Here is a 20,957-nt window from a genome sequence, read left to right on the forward strand (position 1 = left end):
CTCATTCATTTCCCATTAACTCCCAGCATGCTCGCTGTTTATGTTCCACTGGCATGAAGAGAGGGTCAGATCAGTTCCCTCTGCCTACACAACCATGTGAATGCCATGAGAACGACATGGTTTGATGAGACTCATTTACACAAATAACAGCTTGTCTGAGAAAACCTTTAGGGAATATGTCCATGTAACACTTCACCCAAAAAATGTAATTAAATAACTTACAAATATGGAACATTAAGATTATTTTCATTAAACATTACTAACAGAAAAGTACTTTCCCTTCGCAAATTCTCATTACTGGGAATATTTTGCTATATTTACAGTCATGTTTTATACTGAAATATGAAGCAGCACAACTTTTTTCAACATTGATAATAATAAGAAATGTTTATTGAGCACCAAATCAGCGTATTAGAATGATTTCTAAAGGATCATGTGACACTGAAGACTAGAGTAATGGCTGATGAATATTTGCATCAAAAGAATAAATTAGAAAATTAGAATAAATAGAAAAGAGTTATTATAAATTGTAATAATATTTCAGAATATTACTGTTTTTACTGTATTGTTAATCAAATAAATGCAGCCTTGGGCAAGAGTATTAAGGCTTGTTTCTACCATTAAATAAAAAAATAAAACAGGTAATTGCGACTTTTTATCTCACAATTCTGACTTTTTTTTCTCAAAAATGCAAGATATAAAGTCAGAATTGCATGATATAAACTTGCAATTACGTCTTTTGAAGTTAGAATTGTGAGATATAAACTCACAATTCTGAGAAAAAACGTCAGTCTTTTTCCCCCCTCGCAATTCTGACTCTATATCTCGCAATTCTGACTTTATAACTCGCAATTCTGAGAAAAAAAGTCAGAATTGTGAGATAAAAAGTTGCCATTACCTTTTTTATTTTTTATTTTATGTCGTAAACAAGCTTCTATACAAGATACTTATTTTAAAAACATTTAAAAATCTTGCTGACATGGAAATCATGTCTTAATACAATACAAAAAATCTTTTCTCCTTTTTATCGTTAGAATCAACCACCTCTATGCCAATAAGAAACCCTTTTTATATCTCTGGATATTACCCTTACAAAATATAAAAAGATATAGTAAAAACACAAAGTCTGTTCATTAACTAGGCCTCAGATGCCATTTCACCACAGAGAGGAAGAGATAGAGCAGGGGTTGATCTCCTGAAGGAAACAGACAGCTGCTAAGATGAGTGTGAGCATAGTTTGAGAGCTGCAGGGTCGGAGCAGCTGCTTAGACCACACACACACACACACACACACACGAAACAAAGTCTCGAAGAACTGCCAGTCATGTGCTCTAGCTCTAACTGCAAACTAACAAGATGAGTTGAGCCAAAGGGCCCAAATCTGTAATCAAATGAACAGCACCCTCCTGGAAAATACTGGCAAAAGAACCAAAAATGCTGTCAAGTATGTGAAGGGTAATCAGATTTTAGAAATTTTAATCACCACTAACATGGTACCATGTCAAAAACATGGTATTACCATAGTACCATGTTTACAAAAACCTGTAATTTTTGTTAATGTGTTCATTAACACAGTTTTTCCATAATTCCCATCCTACATACCCTGTCCTCTGACCCCTATAGCCCCTCCCATCTAGACTCAGGTCGGCCAGTATCCATGCCACTGTCACACTCTGCATTGGTCATCCATCATGAACCTGACCCCCTTACAAAATACACTTCAAAGTGCTGGATGGGACCTTTATTGAAATTTCCCTGAGGGGTAAAAACTCAGCCAGACACATATTCACACCATTAATCAATGTCCAGACTCCTGCAGAAGCGATAATCAGCTGTGACAGCGAGGAAATGCTTGTTCCCACCGAGTATAACTCTGCTGATGCTTATAAATTTTCACCAACACAAATTTTGCACGTTTTTATTATGTTTATCTTAGTTGATTTCACCAGATTTAAAGCAGTCACTCATTTTTCCATACTGCAGATTTGCTGTTTCTGACAAGATCCCAACAAGCAGCAATTTTTCTGTACAAACTAAAAAGCTGTGAGAACCATCCGTCACAAAACACTAATGACGAGCATGTTCGAAACACCACTTCGCGAAGCTTTGACACCTTTACAAATCCTTTGTTTCGAATCAGTGATTCAGAGTACAAATTTTAAACTGACAAAGTCATGTGATTTCAGCAAACGAGGCTTCCTTACATATTGTTTCAAAATGCCTAAATATTTAATGGAATTTACTAACCTCACTTAAATGAAAACACTTGCAATTGTTGTGACAAGAACATTTTGTGAGAAAGTTGTCTTTTTTTAGGCGTGTAGTGTTTCTTTACAAAGTGATGTCGCCAACTACTGGCCTGGCATGGATAACACAGCGTTTTTAGTAGTTTTTGCGGATCCGTGTAAACGGGGACCGTTTTGATGTATGCGAAAAACACGAAAGAAAAACTTTTTTGTTTTTAGTACATCGTTGTCATGTAAATGTACCCTAAGTTCAAGGGGAACTTCACAGCTGGCAAAATGGGCTTTCAACAAAACATGGTTTACACATACACATATGGATACACATATCAGAGTCAAATACCACCTTGCTTTAGTAGGAAATACTTCTTAGCAAACTTTTAGTCATAAAGGTGTTGACTTGTATTGTTCCCGGTGCAAGAATTCAAAGAGTAAATGTTTAAATGGGAGTGAGTTACTTCCGGTTTCCAGTGAAGGACCCAGCAGAGTGGCCAAAGGCTGCAAAAAATTGTAAATATGGAAAGAACGGCGCAACGGAAAATCTGAAAAACCTCAGTGTTTGTACTGTAGTCAACATTTCAAATTGGATGGCTATGAACACAGTATTTTATGCCAAACGGAGGGGAAAAACTGAAAGAAAGAGCAGAAAATTAACGAAAAGATTTTCAGTGATAAACCTACCCTTACAATAACTTTTCTGTTAATAACCCTCTTCTGATCTGACCGTCCGTGGGTGGGGATACAAAAATGTGGAAGTACTATCTATAGTTTTCATAAAAGCCCTGGAGCTGTCAAAAGTCTGCCGGATGACGCGTTTTGCCTTTTCTGACAAATAAATGTGAATTACTCAGTCCAGGTATCACAGAGAACAAGTAAACATTGTTCATTTACATATACTAAAGAGTACCGACATTTTAACAATACAAAGAGTTTTAAAAATCTGTGAAGTAACACTTTAAATCATGGCCATGATTTAGCTAAAGCAAGGTAACAAATGGTAGGCAACTAATTCGTTAGACTGTACTAATTCGTTCTTCCATTCTAATTTAATTAAATCGTGGTCACAACCTAACTAAAACAAGAGAACAAATTGTGGACTACATTGTACTAATTCATTCCCTTGTTTTAACATGGCCACAATTTAACCAAAACAAGGGAGCAAACTAAGAAAGGAATGAACATGAGTGGTATTTAATATACATGAGGAGGAGAATTCTGTGTGGGCGGGGCTACCTAGTATGACTACTGTCAAATCACCTAATTAATATTCATGAGCAAGGCTGATAAGATTTACAATGCATTCCTTTTACTTTTCAGATCCTTCAGCCTTGATTAAGAAAACCTGAGTGCATTTTCATCATGCTTTACAGATCATTAGCTTTTAGTGTCTTTAATTAACTGAGCCTAATTAAAACTAACACAGTGAGGGGTAAAAGTTATGACACTGATGGCAGAGTCCATTAAAGCCTGCTTGTTCTGTATGCCTAGGCTAAATGAATGATGGAAATCAATTCCATATGTCATGTCTGTTTCTCCAGTGCTGACAGGGGGGATAGAGAGATGTACAGGGACTCATCACTTGTCTTACCTTGCACAGAGGCCCAGAGAGCAGCTCCTAAAAGCTGAGAGATCCAGGACTGATGGAGACTTTACACATCCCCAGAGTCCCGCCGCAGCATCCAGCTCCGCTCTCACACACACCTGCAGGGATAGCCACACGCACTGGGGTTACAAGAAGTTCGGAAACATGCAAAACACATTTAACAGAGGAAAACTGATAAAAAAATTCACAATTACTGTTAAAAAGTTCCAAACGTCTGTTAAAAACAACAAGAGAATGACTAGAGAGCTTCTACTATCTCAAAAGTCGAGAAGAAAGGGTTCAAGTATACATACTGTACGTCACACACCTGCTATGGAGTATTAGTTGCAGGGTGTCAAGGTGAAAAGCCTGTTATTATGTTACTATGAAAGCATGATAAGGTCATGGCTTTCTGAGGAGCCAGAAGTTTTTCTTTCTTTCTTTTTGGCTCTAAGACAGTGAGTTCACATTTGTCTCGATGGACACAGGGCAAGAAAGATCACATTTTGTCAGGTACAGCATAATTCATACTAAAATATCTGCTCAGCATGTCATTTCTGAGACGAGTGAAAGAGCACACTGCCCCCTACTGGATACCAACCAATATTACCTCTGTGTGAGTAACCATAAAAAAACAAATATAAAACTTAACAGCCATTTTGACTCAGGACATATCCTGAATTTGAAAGTAAATGAATGAGTCAGTTTCAGTGTCTGTGTGTATCATATGTGACAATATGCATATCCTTATGTTTCCACTCTGCCATGTTCACAAGTGCATGAATGAAACACAAAGTTTAATGTAACCTTTTTAAAGTGTGCAAAATCTGAAAAGACCATGGTAGACTGCCGTTTAAAATTCATCAAAGAATCCTGAAAAAAAAATGTACCACAGTTTATACAAAGATATTAAGCAAAATTTATAATAATAAGAAATGTTTCTTGAGCAGCAAATCAGCATATTAGAATGATTTCTGAAGGGGTCATGTGACACTGAAGACTGGAGTAATGGCATCACAAGAATAAATGACATTTTAAAATAAAATAGAAAAAAATGAATAGAGAAAAGTTATTTTAAAATTGTAATAATCTTTCACAATATTACTGTTTTTACTGTATTTTGATCGAATAAATGCAGCTTTAGTGAGCATAAGCGATTTCATTAAAAAAAACAAAAGATCTTACCAACCCCAAACTTTTTTATGGCAGTTTAAAAACTCAATACATGGTGAGAAAAGCTCCTCAAACCTGTTGTGCACTCAAGAACAAATAAACAAAACCAGTTAAAACAACAAGACCTGCTCATAATTCATAGGGACATGAAAAACTCCATACACCTTATACACAGTCAGGAATGCTATAGTTACTATTTACTCTGCTTTTAATAAAACCAGTGAAGAATGAAGAGGAGATTAGAGAGGAATGTGGTTATCTCTTCTCTTCAGTTATCAGTCTCATCTAGTGTGTGCTACCAATTCTAAATTGGGTCACATCTACATGGGCTGCCAGCCACACACACAAACACACACACACACACACACACACACACACACACACACACACACAAACTCAAACACGTGGAAAGGAGAGGGGAAACGGAGGTTCACACGTGCCTGATCTTGTCTGCTTCACAGAAAGGGGGAGCGACTAGGAAAATAAAGGGGGTGAATGGAGGTCTAAGACAGTTAAGCATAACACGCACACCACTACTGTTGTTGTGGAAACTCTTTCTGAACTACATGTTTCTCATAATTTGAGAAAGTACAAGTTACTAACAAAAGTAGCTATATTAAGCTACTGAAGGGGGCAATATCTTTATAAGAATTACATTAAATGTATTTGGAATGGTCATATTACATACTAAATACAAAAAAAAAAAAAAAAAAAAAAAAAAAAAAAAAAAAAATCACTACCGTTCAAATGTTTGAGTTGGTAAGATTTTTTAATGTCTCTAATGCTTAGTGAGGCTGCATTTAGTAAATAGTAATAAATATGAAACATAAACGTGAAATATGATTACAATTAAAAATAACTTAAAATGTAATTTATTCCTGTGATGCAAAGCTGAATTTTCAGCATCATTACTCAGTCTTCAGTGTCACATGATCCTTCAGAAATCATTCTAATATGCTCATTTGCTGTGCAAGAAACATTTATTATTATTATTATTATTATTATTAATGTTTAAAACTATGGAAGCTTGTTTCTGCCACAAAATAAAAAGTGAATAAGGTAATTACGACTTTTTATCTCACAATTCTGACTTTTTTCTCCCAATTGCAAGATATAAACTTCCAATTGCGAGAAATAAGTCACAATTGCGAGTTACAAAGTCAAAATTGCGAAGTTATAAAGTCAGAATTGCGTGATAAAGTCGCAATTTTGAGTTATAAAGTCAGAATTGTGAGATACAGACTCGCAATGGCGAGTTATAAAATCCAATTCTGAGGGAAAAAATACTTTTATAAAATACCCTTTCAAGTTTATATCTCACAATTCTGACTTTATAACTCGCAATTGTGAGTTTATATCATGCAATTCTGAGAAAAAAGTCAGAATTGCGAGATAAAAAGTCGCAATTATACATTTTTTCTTTTTTATTCAGCGGTTGAAACAAGCTTCCATAGAAAACAGTTAATATTTTTGTGGGAAAAGTGATATTTTTTTTTTTTTTTTCAGTATTCTTTGATAAATAGAAAGTTTAAAAAAAAACTCCCCAAACTTTTCAAACAGTAGTGTATACCTATAAGTTATATAACTATCTTAAAAATATATAGCTAAATATTTTACTATAAAAAAAGAAGACCTTAGCACACCCCTACTATGAGAGATAGAACAGTTCAGGAAAGTGTGTATGATTATTTGTGCGCAACACAGTGAGACTTTTAAAAACTACTGTCATGCTACCGAAAATGTATTAGTGCCATTACTTCTATTTAGTTACTAGCCAACACTGTACAGCAGCACACTCATATGTACAATGGATTAATAATAAGTTTCATTCTGACTCATATGCTCCTCCTCTCCCTTATCGGCCACACAGAAACATAAACACATTGTGCAGTAATTAATCACTGAGCCACTGTCTGCAAACTGATACAATATGGCCCATTGATTTTGCCATGACCTCAACTGGCCTGTCGGAGATAAACGTAAGCCTGTTAATTGGCACAGCTCTTTGGTTTCAAGTTGCTGTACTACCATTCAAGCTGATATATCTTTCATTTCCGTCTGAAAAACAGTCTCTAGTTCTTGACAATAAAAGTGCTGATTACTTCCTGAACTCAATGACATTTGATACAAGATACAGAGGATCAGACAGTGGGACATCTGCCTGACTAGAGTGGAGACAGTTTAAGAGGTCAGACTCTCATCAGAGCCGTGGCGCGACTGTTACAATGTGCCATGATGTTCAACCTTTGTGAAAAAAAATTGTTTGATTATAGTGAATGTGCACTTGTAGGGTACTTCAAATAAAAGTGTATTTTAAAAAAGCTGTACGTGCAAATAATACAGTATTAATGAAATAAAAGGCCACTGAAGTGTAGGAAGAGAGTATAGCTTCATGACTGTTCCTTAAAACACTTAAAGGGATAGTTCACCTAAAAATGAAATTTCAGTCATCATTTACTCACCCTCAAGTTGTTCCAAACCTCTATGAGTTTCTTTATCCTGTTGAACACAAAGGAAGACATTTTGAAGAATGTTGGTATCCAAACAGTTGTTGGACCCTGTGGACTTCCTTAGTAGGAAAAATAATTCTATGGAAGTCAATGGAGAAGATATTTGAAGAATGTTGGTAACCAAACAGTTTTTGGACCCCATTGACCTCCATAGTATTATTTTTCCTACTATGGAAGTCAATGGGGTCCAACAACTGTTTGGATACCAACATTCTTCAAAATATCTTCCTTTGTGTTCAACATAAGAAAGAAATTCATACAGGTTTGGAACAACATGAGAGTGTGTATATGATGACACAATTTTCATTTTTGGGTGAACTATCCCTTTAAGTACAATTTTGTAATACTTTAAATCAGAACACTTATTTTAATGTGTTAACTAACATACTAAACCACATGTAAAGTACTTGATTATAATTTTAACTCATGTGTCATTCGTTATTACATTTAAAGTCAATATATTAATGTACTGAAGTGCAACTTCATCATTACAAATCTGTAATTACAAATATACTCGACATACAAGGTTCAATAAAAATAACATTAAAGTATATTTTAGATGACCATAAATGCTTGTCAGTACATTTGGCAGAACACTTTATATATACTTCAAAGACAATATAATTAATTATCAAATTACATATAAAAATGTACTTAAGAGGGTCAAAAAGCACTCTAAAGTTCAGCTAATATAGATTTAAACAACAATACATTATTTCATTGTAATTACCATGCAATAATTTGTCTGAAAACTGTACATTCGTATTCATTTCACACTATATAAGTATATTTCCATGATAAAAAAAAAACTTCATGCTGAAGTGTTCTTTTCAATAAAGCTGTCAGGCTCCAAAAAAGAACGCAAGATATAAAAGTAAAACAACTAAATTCTAACACTTCTGAATCCATATGATTTTATATATGCCATGAAAAGAATTTTGGATATTATATACTAAAAATCTTGCCTTCTGCCCTACTTCTTCTAGCACATTTAAGATGCAGATCTCCATTTTCTTCAGTACTGAATATTAAGTGTTCTACAATTCCTGCTTTATGCAAATACTGTTAACATATTGCAAATGCACCAGGAGTGTTATAGCAGATGGTACATTTAAATGGGGCATTTTTGTACTTTTTGGAGCTTGACAGCTACTGGTCACCATCCACTTTCATTATATGCAAAAGAGTGGAAAATTTGCTACTGTAGAGAATTTGTGAGTTCTAAGCAAATAAATAAATGTTTCACTATGAGGTGAGTAAATGATGACAATTTTCACTTGCACTCAAACTATCCTGTAAAGACTCCACATTCTCCTCATTAACCTTACAGCTTCTTCCTGTTCCTCACCTGCTCCCGTAGGCAAAAGTACTGTTAGATGAGGTAAATGTGTATCTGACCCATTCTGGGCTCAGCAAGAAAAAGAGAGAGCCTGCAGGGTGGCAGATGGTGAGGGCCAAGCGTCAGGGACTCGAGGACGGAGCGGCATCAATCCACATCTCTCCTCCACCTCCACCTCCTCTCTGACCCCATCATCCCTCCTTCCAGACGGGGACACAGCTCAATGTCTCTCATCATTTGCCCATCCCTGAGAACCACGCGTATGGATACACAGCAGGACAATACATCACCAGCCGTGCACCACAATACAGACGCTGATTGACTCCCTCTGAACTTGTAATACATGGACTGGGAGTTCTGAGGCACCCACACATGGAGAGAAGCGGCCTGCGGGGTCACAGACTGGCCTCAATTAATGGTGAACTGAGGGTTTTGAACTTTAATGAGTCCAGACTGCTACTAGTTATAACTTTCAAATCTAGGTCTTTAGTTATAGGATATAAAAACAGGAAAAACAGAAATATAGAGTATAGAAAAACATGATATATTGCGAGGTATTAATAACTTGTGAGAACATGATCATTTTGTTGAGGTAATGACATCCTTATGTCATTATGTCAGATAATGCCATTACCTCGACAAAATTAACTTGTGGCCACAAAATATTATCACGTTGCCACAGGTTAAAATATTGTGGCCTCAACATGCTATGACATTCCTATGAATGTCGTGGGCACAAAAAAATGAACAAGAACATGGTGACATTTTATGAAATTGTTATGCTTATTATATAATTTTATAATTAATAATTTTGTATTGAATTGGAAAAGAATGCAAAACAAGCATTTTTACTAGGTTTTTAGACTTTTGGACGCAACTATGTGATAGATACTGAAAGAAATGTGGGTGGTAAAATGTTTATAGAAAGTCTGAAAGAAAAGTCTGACCAGAACCTGTTTCAGGTATTAGGAAAAACTGGACTGTGGATTTATGCTGTTATTTATTTCTGTCATGGAGAATCGGATTACTGTCCAACTCGCACACTGCTTCTGAGATTTGGGATGGCATTAGCATTTTAATTTTCATAAAACTAACAACTGAGCCACATTTGCTGACCTCTGACTGCAGGCTTGCGATTTGGTTCAGAGACAGGATGCTCTCATGGGCTTAAAAGAGCCTGAAATCATTGTAATTCACCTGCTTTGCTTCCTGTCTGTATCGTCCTATATCCTCTAATCAAGACCTCATCTCAAAGTCCTTTCATAAGAACCCTCTTCTGACCTGAACACAGGTCAGTCTGAGGTTCAGTGTATAAGTAGTACTAGTGATCCAAGGTCACGGGTTTTATTCACTTTGGATGAAAGCAACTGAAATATGTGTAAATGGAGATGCACAGCAGCAGACCTACAAATCACACAGGAAGGTTTGTCTGGAAACCCAATAGGTTACAACAATTTGACAACAACAGAAGTGCTTTGGGTGACCTGAGTCCTGGCTGTTTTCAACATTGATAATAATAAAAAATGTTTCTTGGGCATATTAGAATAATTTCTGAAGGATCATGTGACTGAAGACTGGAGTAACGACTGCTGAAAATTTAGTTATGCCATCACAGAAATAAATTACACCTTAAAATATGTTAAAAAAGAAAATAGTTGTTTTAAATTGTAATAATATTTCAATTTATATTTTAGATTAAATAAATGCAGCTTTGGTTTTAGGGGCCGTTTACATGACACAAATAAAAACTGAAAACTTTCTATGCTTTTTGGTCGTTCATTTACACGACAATGCATTTTGGGAGCCTGAAAACACAAACTTTCGAAAAATGGTTTTAAAGTGTAAGTTTTTGAAAACAATACTGTTATCATGTCCGTGTAAACTACAAAACACAAATTTGTGAAAACGGTGACGTCATGCGCATTTGTATTGCGTGTTTAGTCTATAGGCGTGTAGTTTTTTTACAAAGTGACATCGCCATCTACTGGCCTGGCAGCAGAATACAGCATTTTTAGTCGTTTTTTTGCAGATCCATGTGAACGTGGATCGTTTGTCTATACGTAAAAAACGCAAAGGAATAACTTTTCAGTTTTTAGTACATCGTCATGTAAACATACCCTTAGAAAGAAAGACGTCTTTCAAAAACATTAAAAACTTCTGGACAGTAGTGTAAACGCTACAATATAAGAGCAAAGACCCAACTAATCGAGAATGATTACGGAGTTGGCATTCTGACGTAGAACGTGGAAGCGCTGCACTGTCTATACAACGTAAAAAGAAGAATGACAGAGAAGAGACGAAATGGTTAAAAAAAAGTCGTTATTTTTGTTTTTGCGCACAAAAAAGTATTCTCGTCACTTAATAACATTAAGGTTGAACCATTGTAGTCATGTGGACTATTTTAACAATGTCTTTACTACTTTTCTGGACCTTGAATGTGGTAATTATGTTGCTTTCTTTGGGGGATAAAATAACATCTCGGATTTCATCAAAAATATCTGAATTTGTGTTCCAAAGATGAACGAAGGTCTTACGGATTTGGAACGACATGTGGGTGAGTAATTTCATTTTTGGGTGAGCTAACCTTTTAAAGCTGTTTTAAAGGGTAAAAAAAAAAATGTACATTTCTCAAATGAAACTCTGGAGTATGACAGCAGCAAGCTGTACTCTTTTCCACAGACGTACTTTAGATCGTCAGTGTCAGTAACCAAACGCCCCTCTGTAGCTGATTAATGTCGTTAATCTCCACGACAGTGTCATTAGGCGGGTGTAATGGTCTAACAGCAGCGCAGTGATGTCAAAGTCACACGGCGTCTTCAATCATCTCAGAGACAACTCAAGGACACGAGAGCTCAGCTCTGATGTGAGTGATGCTCATCGCTCAAGCGCACATCTGCTGTTTCTATGTTTAAGATGCTTACAAACCTCCAATATGACTCTCAATGTCAGGATCCTCACAACTGCACACACTTTTTCTCACTGCTGTACATCTGCTGTTATACTTCCTAATGGACTGGGTGTAGTATTGTGACCATGGAAGCATCCACCAGCATAGCTCTCTCTGTCCTTTCATATTCAACATCATCACTGCAGAGACGCCTCACATTAAATCCCAAGACAACTGTGATTTAAGCATGAAGGACACAGCTGCCTGAGAGAGAGTTACATAACAGAGTCTTATAACACCAACCGAGAGATTTCTCATGTCAGTCCTGTTCACTCAGAACTATCTGTGGTCTCAAAACAACTAGAAAAAAAATATCTCAGTAATTCGTAATGCAATTCTAACCCTTTATCCTGTTTGATAAGTAAAAGCAGTAAATCTCTCCATTTTCTGTCAGCATTGTTTTCCAGGAAAGCAAAAGCAGCTTTGTTGTCCTAATGCTCTGCTGACTGTCCCAGTTTCCACTATGTTCATTGTGCAGCACACATACATAAAAGATGATTTGCTGCTTCAGTTTATGCCTTTTTTCTGTTTGATATGATGGCAGATAACATCCGAGCTAGAGCAACCCCAGAGAGGACACAATTCAGCATTCGCAATGTGAGTTTCAAGAGACTCTGTGAAAGGACGGTACAGATCAAATATGTAACAGCAATAAAAAACGCTAAGTGATTGTTTTATGCATCTTGAAGTGCTCATTTTTACAAACAGCAAAAGGCAAATACTCAGACAAGAGAACAGGACACAAAAGAACAGAAAACAGTATTATTGATAAGAAAAAGTGTTTACAATATATTATATTTTCAAATATTATATAATCATACTATAGAGTATAAGAAAATATGCATTTGTTTCATGTATTTGTACGGTGTTAAAATTTTTGTTACAAATCAAAGCATTTAGCCATTATTTAGTATCACTGAGATATATTATAGTTTTTATTAATATTATTATTTTTTGTTTTTGTTTTCATTTTAATTTAAGTTTTACTAATTTAAGTTTTGTTATTTTTTGGTCTAAATAGTTTTTATTATTTTTATTTCAATTTTAGTTTTTGGTATTTCAGTAAATCAAGTTAAACTAAATTAAAATGTGAAATGTTGCCTTGCTTTTTTGTTGCTTTTTTATATTTTATTTTATTCCAGTTGGTTTATTTTATTTTACATAACGAAAAAGTTTTTTTATATTTACTTTTAGTTAAATATAATAACCCTGGCTGAAACCAAATATAGTTTTCACATTTAATTGTACTAAAAGTACATTTAATGCACAATCCCTGCAAAGGGTTTATTTGAAAAAGCAAAAAAAAAAAAAAAAAAAGATTCGAAAATGTAATATAGTAAGAATATAATTATCAGGTAAGAACAAATTCCCACAAATAGTATTTTTTCAATTACTCAGTCAGCACAGCTAAATCTTCCAAAGGATTCAGATTCTGAAGTAGTAGTAAAAATAGCAGTTCAGCCTCAGACCACCAGAGGGAGCAGAGCTGGGAATGAGAGACTATAACTATAGAGGGATCTCAGTACAGATTGGTTTTATCAGTGGTAGTAAAGTTTAATTAATAATAACTAGCTGCATCATACCATCATGTGACAAAAGGCCAAATAAGGGCCAACTCCATTGTAAGAAGGTTTCTCTTGACGGGTCTAAAGTAAGGACATGAGAAAGCAAAGTTTTAAAACAACTGTGTTGAAAAAGTATAAAGGGTCTAGGAGGATTTCTTCCCTCTACACTACTCCAGAAATTCTTCAGTTAGCCTTTAACATCATTCTTGATGAGGCAGAAAAACTCAAAAATGCTTTTAAAAAAAACTCAAAAGAGAGCAGCTTCTCATAGCGTCTCTGACTGTCGCATAACCCTAGGATAAATTTCTCACAAATTCCGTCTGCCTCCCCATTCTTACTCTCTCCATCCAGCACTCTCAAATTCCTTCTTTTTCTGAACTCATTTTGCTGAAAGGCAGAGGGAGCGAGCAAACAGGACCAAACCTATCACAGTTATCTTTTATTTGATATTTGCACAGCCATTTAATAGTTTGCTAGAACCGAAGTCTGGAATACAATTTGCTGAGTCACAGAAACAAAGGGGGACAGGTGAGGACAGCCTGCAGTACATATGTAAACAGTTCACACATTCTCTGTATGCACTGAATACCTGGATGGCCTTCTACTTTTTGCCAAAATGTGCATTATACAACAGAATACTGTATATCCCATAATGCTCAACATGATCTTATATTGCCAAATGTGACATCTGAACCAGAAGTAAAATCAGCCACACTTTTTAGCATCTCATTCTTGAGTTGGCCCATTAAAATTGGGTTTAAAATGACAAATTATTGTACTAGTACTCCCACGAAATTCACAGGAAACTCGACCCACAGTTGATTTCAACTTGCCATCGCTCACAACATGGTAGCGTAATAAGCAAAAAATATAAGGCAAACACAAATATTAGGTGAAACAGTCAATTTCTAATTAGATTAAATGTTTTTTCAAAGTTGCAAATAAAACAAAGATTATTGGAGTACACTTTCAAAGAAAATGCTATTTGAGTCTTTCTACTTCAAAATTTCACATCTAATTCACATGTAATTATGAAATTTACTAGCATTTTTAGGGAAAAGTAAATCCTACTCCAATTTGTTTTTCACTCTTTGTAATTTAAGTGTACAAACTCTATACTTTATATTCACAGTAATAGTAAAACACTTTTATTCATACAGTGCTCAGTGTAAATGAGTACACCCTCTTTGAAAAGTAACATTTTAAACACCATCTCAATGAACACAAAAACTATTTCCGAAATGTTGACAAAACTAGGTTTTATATAACATCTGTTTAACTTATAACATGAAAGTAAGGTTAATAATATAACTTATAGAACAAAATTTTCAGCTTTTACTCAAATTAGGGTCATGCAAAAATGAGTACACCCCACTGAAAGTCTCTGGAGCAAAGCTAAATTTAGACTACAAATGTCTAATTTAACAAGAATTCACATAATCACATAAAATAGACATCACAATTCTCCCATGATTCTGAATAGACAACTAAAAAAAAACAACAAAAAAAGTTTAATTTACTAGAGGTTCTGACAAAATGTAAAATACTACATTCTTTATAAATGTAATTAATTTGAATTATTTTTTTAAATCAGTTTGAATGTACTGGATGAACCAGTGTTTTTGAATGAATCTCTTGAATGATTCAATGACATACATTTTAACAGTCGCTTGTCGCCACCTATTGGCGTAACAACGTAATTGATATCTTTATTTGAAGCGTCAATTTACTTTCAAAAGGTGATTTGCTCCATTATGATCACTACCATAGACATCAGTGTTTATATATTCTATAAACTTTTTTCTCAGTTATTTTGAAATATTGTAACACTGAAATAATGATACTGTGTGGTTGAAAAGTCTGTTTGTTAAGCTGTTTCATACCTATACATGACAGCTGCTTTCTCTGGATCAGTGGCGGTGCCAACGCAAATTTTAACGTTCCATATGATCGTACTTGTCAAAGATTTAATAGACACAGCCGAATCGTTGTCATTTAGGTATAAGATCGCGTGTGTTTTTGAATCGAGATTGCGATCTTTTAACAATTAATCGTGCAGCTCTAGTTTCCACTGAGATCACACCAGAGAGGACATTAAGAGCAGGCATTAGCATTAGTCTTGATTTCTCATCTGGAGCAGAAAATGAGAAGTATTTGTCTAGGCACAAAGTGGAAGAACAGACAGGACAGGACTGCTGATTTTAACTGGGCTCTCAGTTGTTTGGGCTTTGTACGGTACTACAGTGGGTTTGTTATTCTAGCTTTGCCTTCCAAAACTGAACAATCATAACCTTGTACAATATAATAAACTTTTAATTTAATGAGTCATCCAAGACTTCATAACCACTCAACTGACTCAGTTCACAGTATTAATGGACATTTGATTGGAGTGACCACGATTTGGCAGCTTTGGCTGCCAAGTATCTTACAATTAGACATTTTATATGAAACACAGTCTATCAGACCTCTCGCTTAGTGACCTTAGTCTTCGTTTGAATAACACATTCTAGATCCAAGTGCCTCTAAGAGCCAAATAAGCATCACATCCTCCTACCAGAAAGCGGAACCACACAGAAGCCAAAACTGAAACAAGATTACAGTACATTACAGAGATTTTATCCCACAAACTCAATGGGGAGGAAAATATAAGCTTTTTCAAATAACTGTAAAAGCAATATATAACACACAACCTTGATAAATCCTCAACTGAGTCCCTGTGGGCGTACTCCTGAAAAATGACTGCCATTGGACCATGATGAAACACACTGTGCAGACAATGTAGAAAAACAGTGGAATCCAAACATTCAGTCCATAAACACAAAGACACAAACCACATGAGTGCATGTTATTAACATTCATTTCTCAAACATGTTTAAGGTAAACAAACTAAAAAAGAAATTAAAACAAAAACATGTATTAGCTTTCATTAAAATATATTGTTTATTAACAAACATATTCTGTGAATATTCAAAACAATGCATTCCTCTGAATATACACTGCGTGCATAATTATTATGCAAGTCGATTTTCTGATCATATATTTTTTTCCAAGCAAATCTTACCAATTCCAAACCACATCAATCTTAATAACTACTATTAATTTTGTAATTAATCATTTATAAGTGATATATAATTGTTCATAAAGGCTGGAAGTAAAAAACGCCTTATATTCAGGTGTGCATAATTATTAGGCAGGTTTTCTTTTACAGATAAAATGAGCCAAAAAGAGATTTAACTCAGACTGAAAAGTCAAAAATTATTAAATGGCCATGAGAACGATGCAATACTAATGCAATCCTAGAAATTGCAAAGTTAAAGCATGTCCACTGGACAGCAAAACGCTCATTTGGTGAGCAGGGTCAGACAAAAACAGGTGGAGAAGAAAAGACACATGTCAACTGCAAAAGAATTAAGAAATAAGGTGAAGAATTAGGTGTGTGAAACCATCAGGAACCCTTTAGTCTCCAGCGCCACCATTTTCCAGAACTCCAACCTACCTGGAGTCTCCAGAAGTGCAAGGTGTCAGAGACTTTGCTATGGTAAAGAATCCTGAAATATATGACCCACACTTAATAAGAATCACAAGCTGAAGTGTTGTAAAATACATGAAGGCTGTTTTTTTATAGGCTTTATAGACAGACAGATTGAAAGTGATTCTTGAAGGACCAGCACCACATCCTCTTGTACCACTGTTTGAAGAATTTATCTTCCAGAATCTGGCAGTAAGGTGTGGAAGTTCATTTTTAGTCCATCTCCTATCCTGAAAAGTCTGTCTTGCAGATATGGAATAAAAATGATCTTACTAAAACTTAGCCTATTACCCTAATGAATTAAACAGCTGGTTATCATAAAAATTGAAAGCGTGAATGCTCTCTCTCCCTCGCTCTCTGTTTTTATGTGTGTAGCATGCGGGGGAGGGGTGCAATTTTCAAATAATATTTGAATAATTCCCAGCAATCATCAAATATCATTTTTGCTTGATATGCCCATCCCTACTCAAGGGCACCTCAGTTGTGGATAATGCGAGTGGAAGACAGCGCTGTTCATTCACATCCCACCTACATTTTCCTGCCAGTACTGAGACTTGAACCCACAACCTTCGGGTTACAAATCCAACTCTCAAACCAAGTTACAAATGGCCGTACCTGCTCTTACGTTAAAAAATAAGGTGGATAGCATATCTCAACTGCTTGATTGCTCAAAATGTAAACTATATTTTTGCCCAGCTCTAACCTGCTAAATGCGACTATAGGGAATGAAGATATTAAGATATAAAAATATGTACACTACCAGTCAAAAGTTTGGAAACATTACTATTTTTAATGTTTTTGAACGAAGTCTCTTATGTTCTTTAAGGCTGCATTTATTTCATAATAAATAGAGAAAAAAACAATAATATTGTGAAATATTATTACAATTTAAAATTACGGTTTTCTGTTTTAATATACTTTAAAATATGTGATGCAAAGCTGAATTGTCAGCATCATTACTCCAGTCTTCAGTGTCACATGATCCTTCAGAAATCATTCTAATATGCTGATTTATTATCAATGCTGGAAACAGTTGTGCTGCTTAATATTATTTTATAACCTGTGATACTTTTTCAGGATTCTTTGATGAATTAAAAGTTAAAAAAAAATATCAGCATTTATTTAAAATAGAAATCTTTTGTAACAATATACACTACTGTTCAAAAGTTTGGGGTCAGTAATTTTTTTCTTTCTTTTTTTTGAAAGAAATTTTATTCAGCACGGATGTGTTAAATTGATAAAGTAAAAGTGATAGCAAAGATTTATATTGTTAGAAAAGATTTTTTAACCTTTTATTCTTCAATGAATCCTGAAAAAAGTATCACAGGTTCCAAAAAAATATTAAGCAACACAACTGTTTCCAACATTGATAATAACTGAGTATCAAATCAGCATATAAGAGTGATTTCTGAAGGATCATGTGACACTGAAGACTGGAGTAATGATGCTGAAAATTCAGCTTTGCATTACAGAAATAAATTATATTTTAAAGTATATTAAAATAGAAAACCATAATTTTAAATTGTAATAATATTTCACAATATTATTGTTTTTTCTGTATTTATTATGAAATAAATGCAGCCTTAATGAGCATAAGGGACTTCGTTCAAAAACATTAAAAATAGTAATGTTTCCAAACTTTTGACTGGTAGTGTATTGTAAAAATACATTTGACTTGACATTGCAGCTATCTTGCACTAAAGATGTTTCGTTTCACTTGTGTGAAGGGGCCTTATTTGTCATGTTTTTGAGAACTTTTTTTTCACTTCCACATAAAAGAGGTATCTACACTTCCAGTGTTACGATGGCACAGAGGGTGACAGTACGCTTACCCACATGAAACCAGATGTTTGGAGAGGCAGACAGCAGAGGAATGCCGCTTCCAAAGTGTTCTTTCAGCGTCCGTTTCCAGCCCGGACTAGACTGTTTCCTGTGCTGGAGTGTCAGGATGAGCCAGCGCTCTCTCTCTTCCCTCTCCGCTCCAGCCCCAAGGGCAGAAAACAAACAAGGCCAATGAAGTCATCAGCCTGAGTGCCCTAAGGGAGGCCTTCAGTTTCCCTGACAGAGCAGGGCAGCAGGAACACGTGCGTTTTTCTGTATGTGTGTTTGAGAGAGTGAGCCACTCAAGGGCCAAAGGCTAAAACAGACTGCTCTAGTAAGCATTACAGGACAAGAGTCCGTGTCTTAACTACATAAATGTAGGAGCACCACTGATGAAACTTCAGGATGCGTGATGCAGCTCAGCTGAAGGCATGAAACATTGATGTCAGCTTTTTCTCCCTCAGCGCATAATCTCTGCAACAGATGGGGAGCTGTGCGAGATCAAAGCTATGATGACATTGCTATGTTACTGCTGTCAAACACAGGATCTGACATATGTATAAACATGCAACGTTGTGCAGCCATCTGAAATGGTCACAGACTCGAGTGTAATGGCTTCTTGACTTATATATGAGAAGATCTTAGGAAAAAAACAACAGAAATGAAGCAAAAGCACAGGTAAATCCCTTCAGAAAGCTTTAAATGTGGTGAGAAAGGGACGACCTGGAGAAATAGATGGGCCAAAGAGCATATATTGCTATCTAATCCCTCTGGGACCCTGTGCAAGGTTGCATGATAAGAATTTGTTAACTCAGACAAGATAGGTGGATTACACATGTGTGTTTAGTGTCATTTATAGAAGGATGAGTTAAAGAGCTTTTGTTTCATGATATCATCCACATTCGTAAAACAAGGAAGCTTTTTGCATTAAATAAGGAAGTGTTTATATGTGTGGCAACAACATTTGTTTGTATTTACATTTTACCCAATGTACAGTGCAGACACACAACCTTGCAAAACATTTTCTTATTCAGTATTTACCGTTTTGTTTTTCAGTAAAAATCCTTAAAACAAGATCTATCAACTTGAGAACAATCTTGCTATTGTTAACTAAAACTATTAAATGTTTAGTTTAAATCACGTTCAGTTTCTGTAGGACTTTGAGTTGGTTTGTCTTTGTTTGATTTGTCATCCTGTTAGCTGTTTGCACTGTTTCTAGATCAGTTCTTTGTCTGCGTTCGTTTTTTGATTTCTCGCCTAGTGTTTTCCCTTGTACATGGCCCTGAGGGGGCGTTTACACTACACCATTTTCAACTAAAAATGGAAAACTTTTTATGCATTTTGGGCGTTCATTTACACGACAACAGCGTTTTGAGGGCCTGAAAACACAAACTTTTGAAAACAGGTTTCGAAGTTTTTAAATACAATACCGTTATTGTCTTTGTGTAAACTACAAAAACACAAATTTGAGAAAACGGTGACATCATGCGGAGGTGACATCGAAATCTTTTCAGTGTTTAGTACATCGTTGTCATGTAAACGTACCCTCAGTTTGTTCAGTTCTTTTTCTTGTAGTTGTTTATGCTGCTTTATTTTTCCTGTGATCTTCTTCATTTTGGATTATCTTCTTTGTTTTTGTTTAAAATAAAATGCTGCAATTAGATCCCCTTCTTGTTTTTGCCTGACCCACCGTGACATTATCCTTTGGAACAACAACAAAACAAAATCTACAGTAGTACATCCAAACAAAATAACGTTCAAAACGAGTTTTTTGATTGTAAAAATGCTGAATGTCTAATTGGGACTGATATAGTTGTAGTATTCTGTGTGTGCATGAGCTCGAGTCCATATGGAGATCTGATGGGGTCTGACAGGACGCAATGCTTCAGAGAGACAGACCGGCCAGCCCCACAGCAGGACACTCTATAAATACCCCATCACTCCCTCTTTCTCTGAGTCTTCTCTCACTTTAGCTCATCAAACATGAAAAGAAGGCAGATGCATTAATAAACAAAAGGGATTGTGCAAATTAAGCATAAATAAACCTCAAAATCATTATTTAGAGATTCTGTTCCAGACGGCCTTGCATGAGGAGAGGCTCTGGGGGGAGTTACGTAACTGACTCTAATCCTTTTTGCTATGTGGCACACAAACAGAAGAAGCGGCTTCACCATTAAAAGAGTCAGGACAGCTTCTATCCATCTCAAATTACTGCTCGGAAACTGCATTTATAACATTTTGATTAATA

At 35.4% G+C, this 20,957-nt stretch overlaps 1 protein-coding gene across 1 annotated transcript in view; it reads right to left on the bottom strand.

The window, feature by feature from the left end:
* The window catches only part of lzts2a (leucine zipper, putative tumor suppressor 2a), a 76,026-nt gene that overhangs the window by 40,441 nt on the left and 14,628 nt on the right, over positions 1 to 20,957 (bottom strand). Inside the window, exon 2 of the mRNA XM_051917187.1 lies at positions 3,832 to 3,944. The gene's annotated coding sequence lies outside the window, so the exon portion shown is untranslated. The remainder of the gene's footprint in view (positions 1 to 3,831; positions 3,945 to 20,957) is intronic.

This window comes from Ctenopharyngodon idella, chromosome 13, assembly GCF_019924925.1.
Source record: "Ctenopharyngodon idella isolate HZGC_01 chromosome 13, HZGC01, whole genome shotgun sequence".
NCBI classification, from domain to species: domain Eukaryota; kingdom Metazoa; phylum Chordata; class Actinopteri; order Cypriniformes; family Xenocyprididae; genus Ctenopharyngodon; species Ctenopharyngodon idella.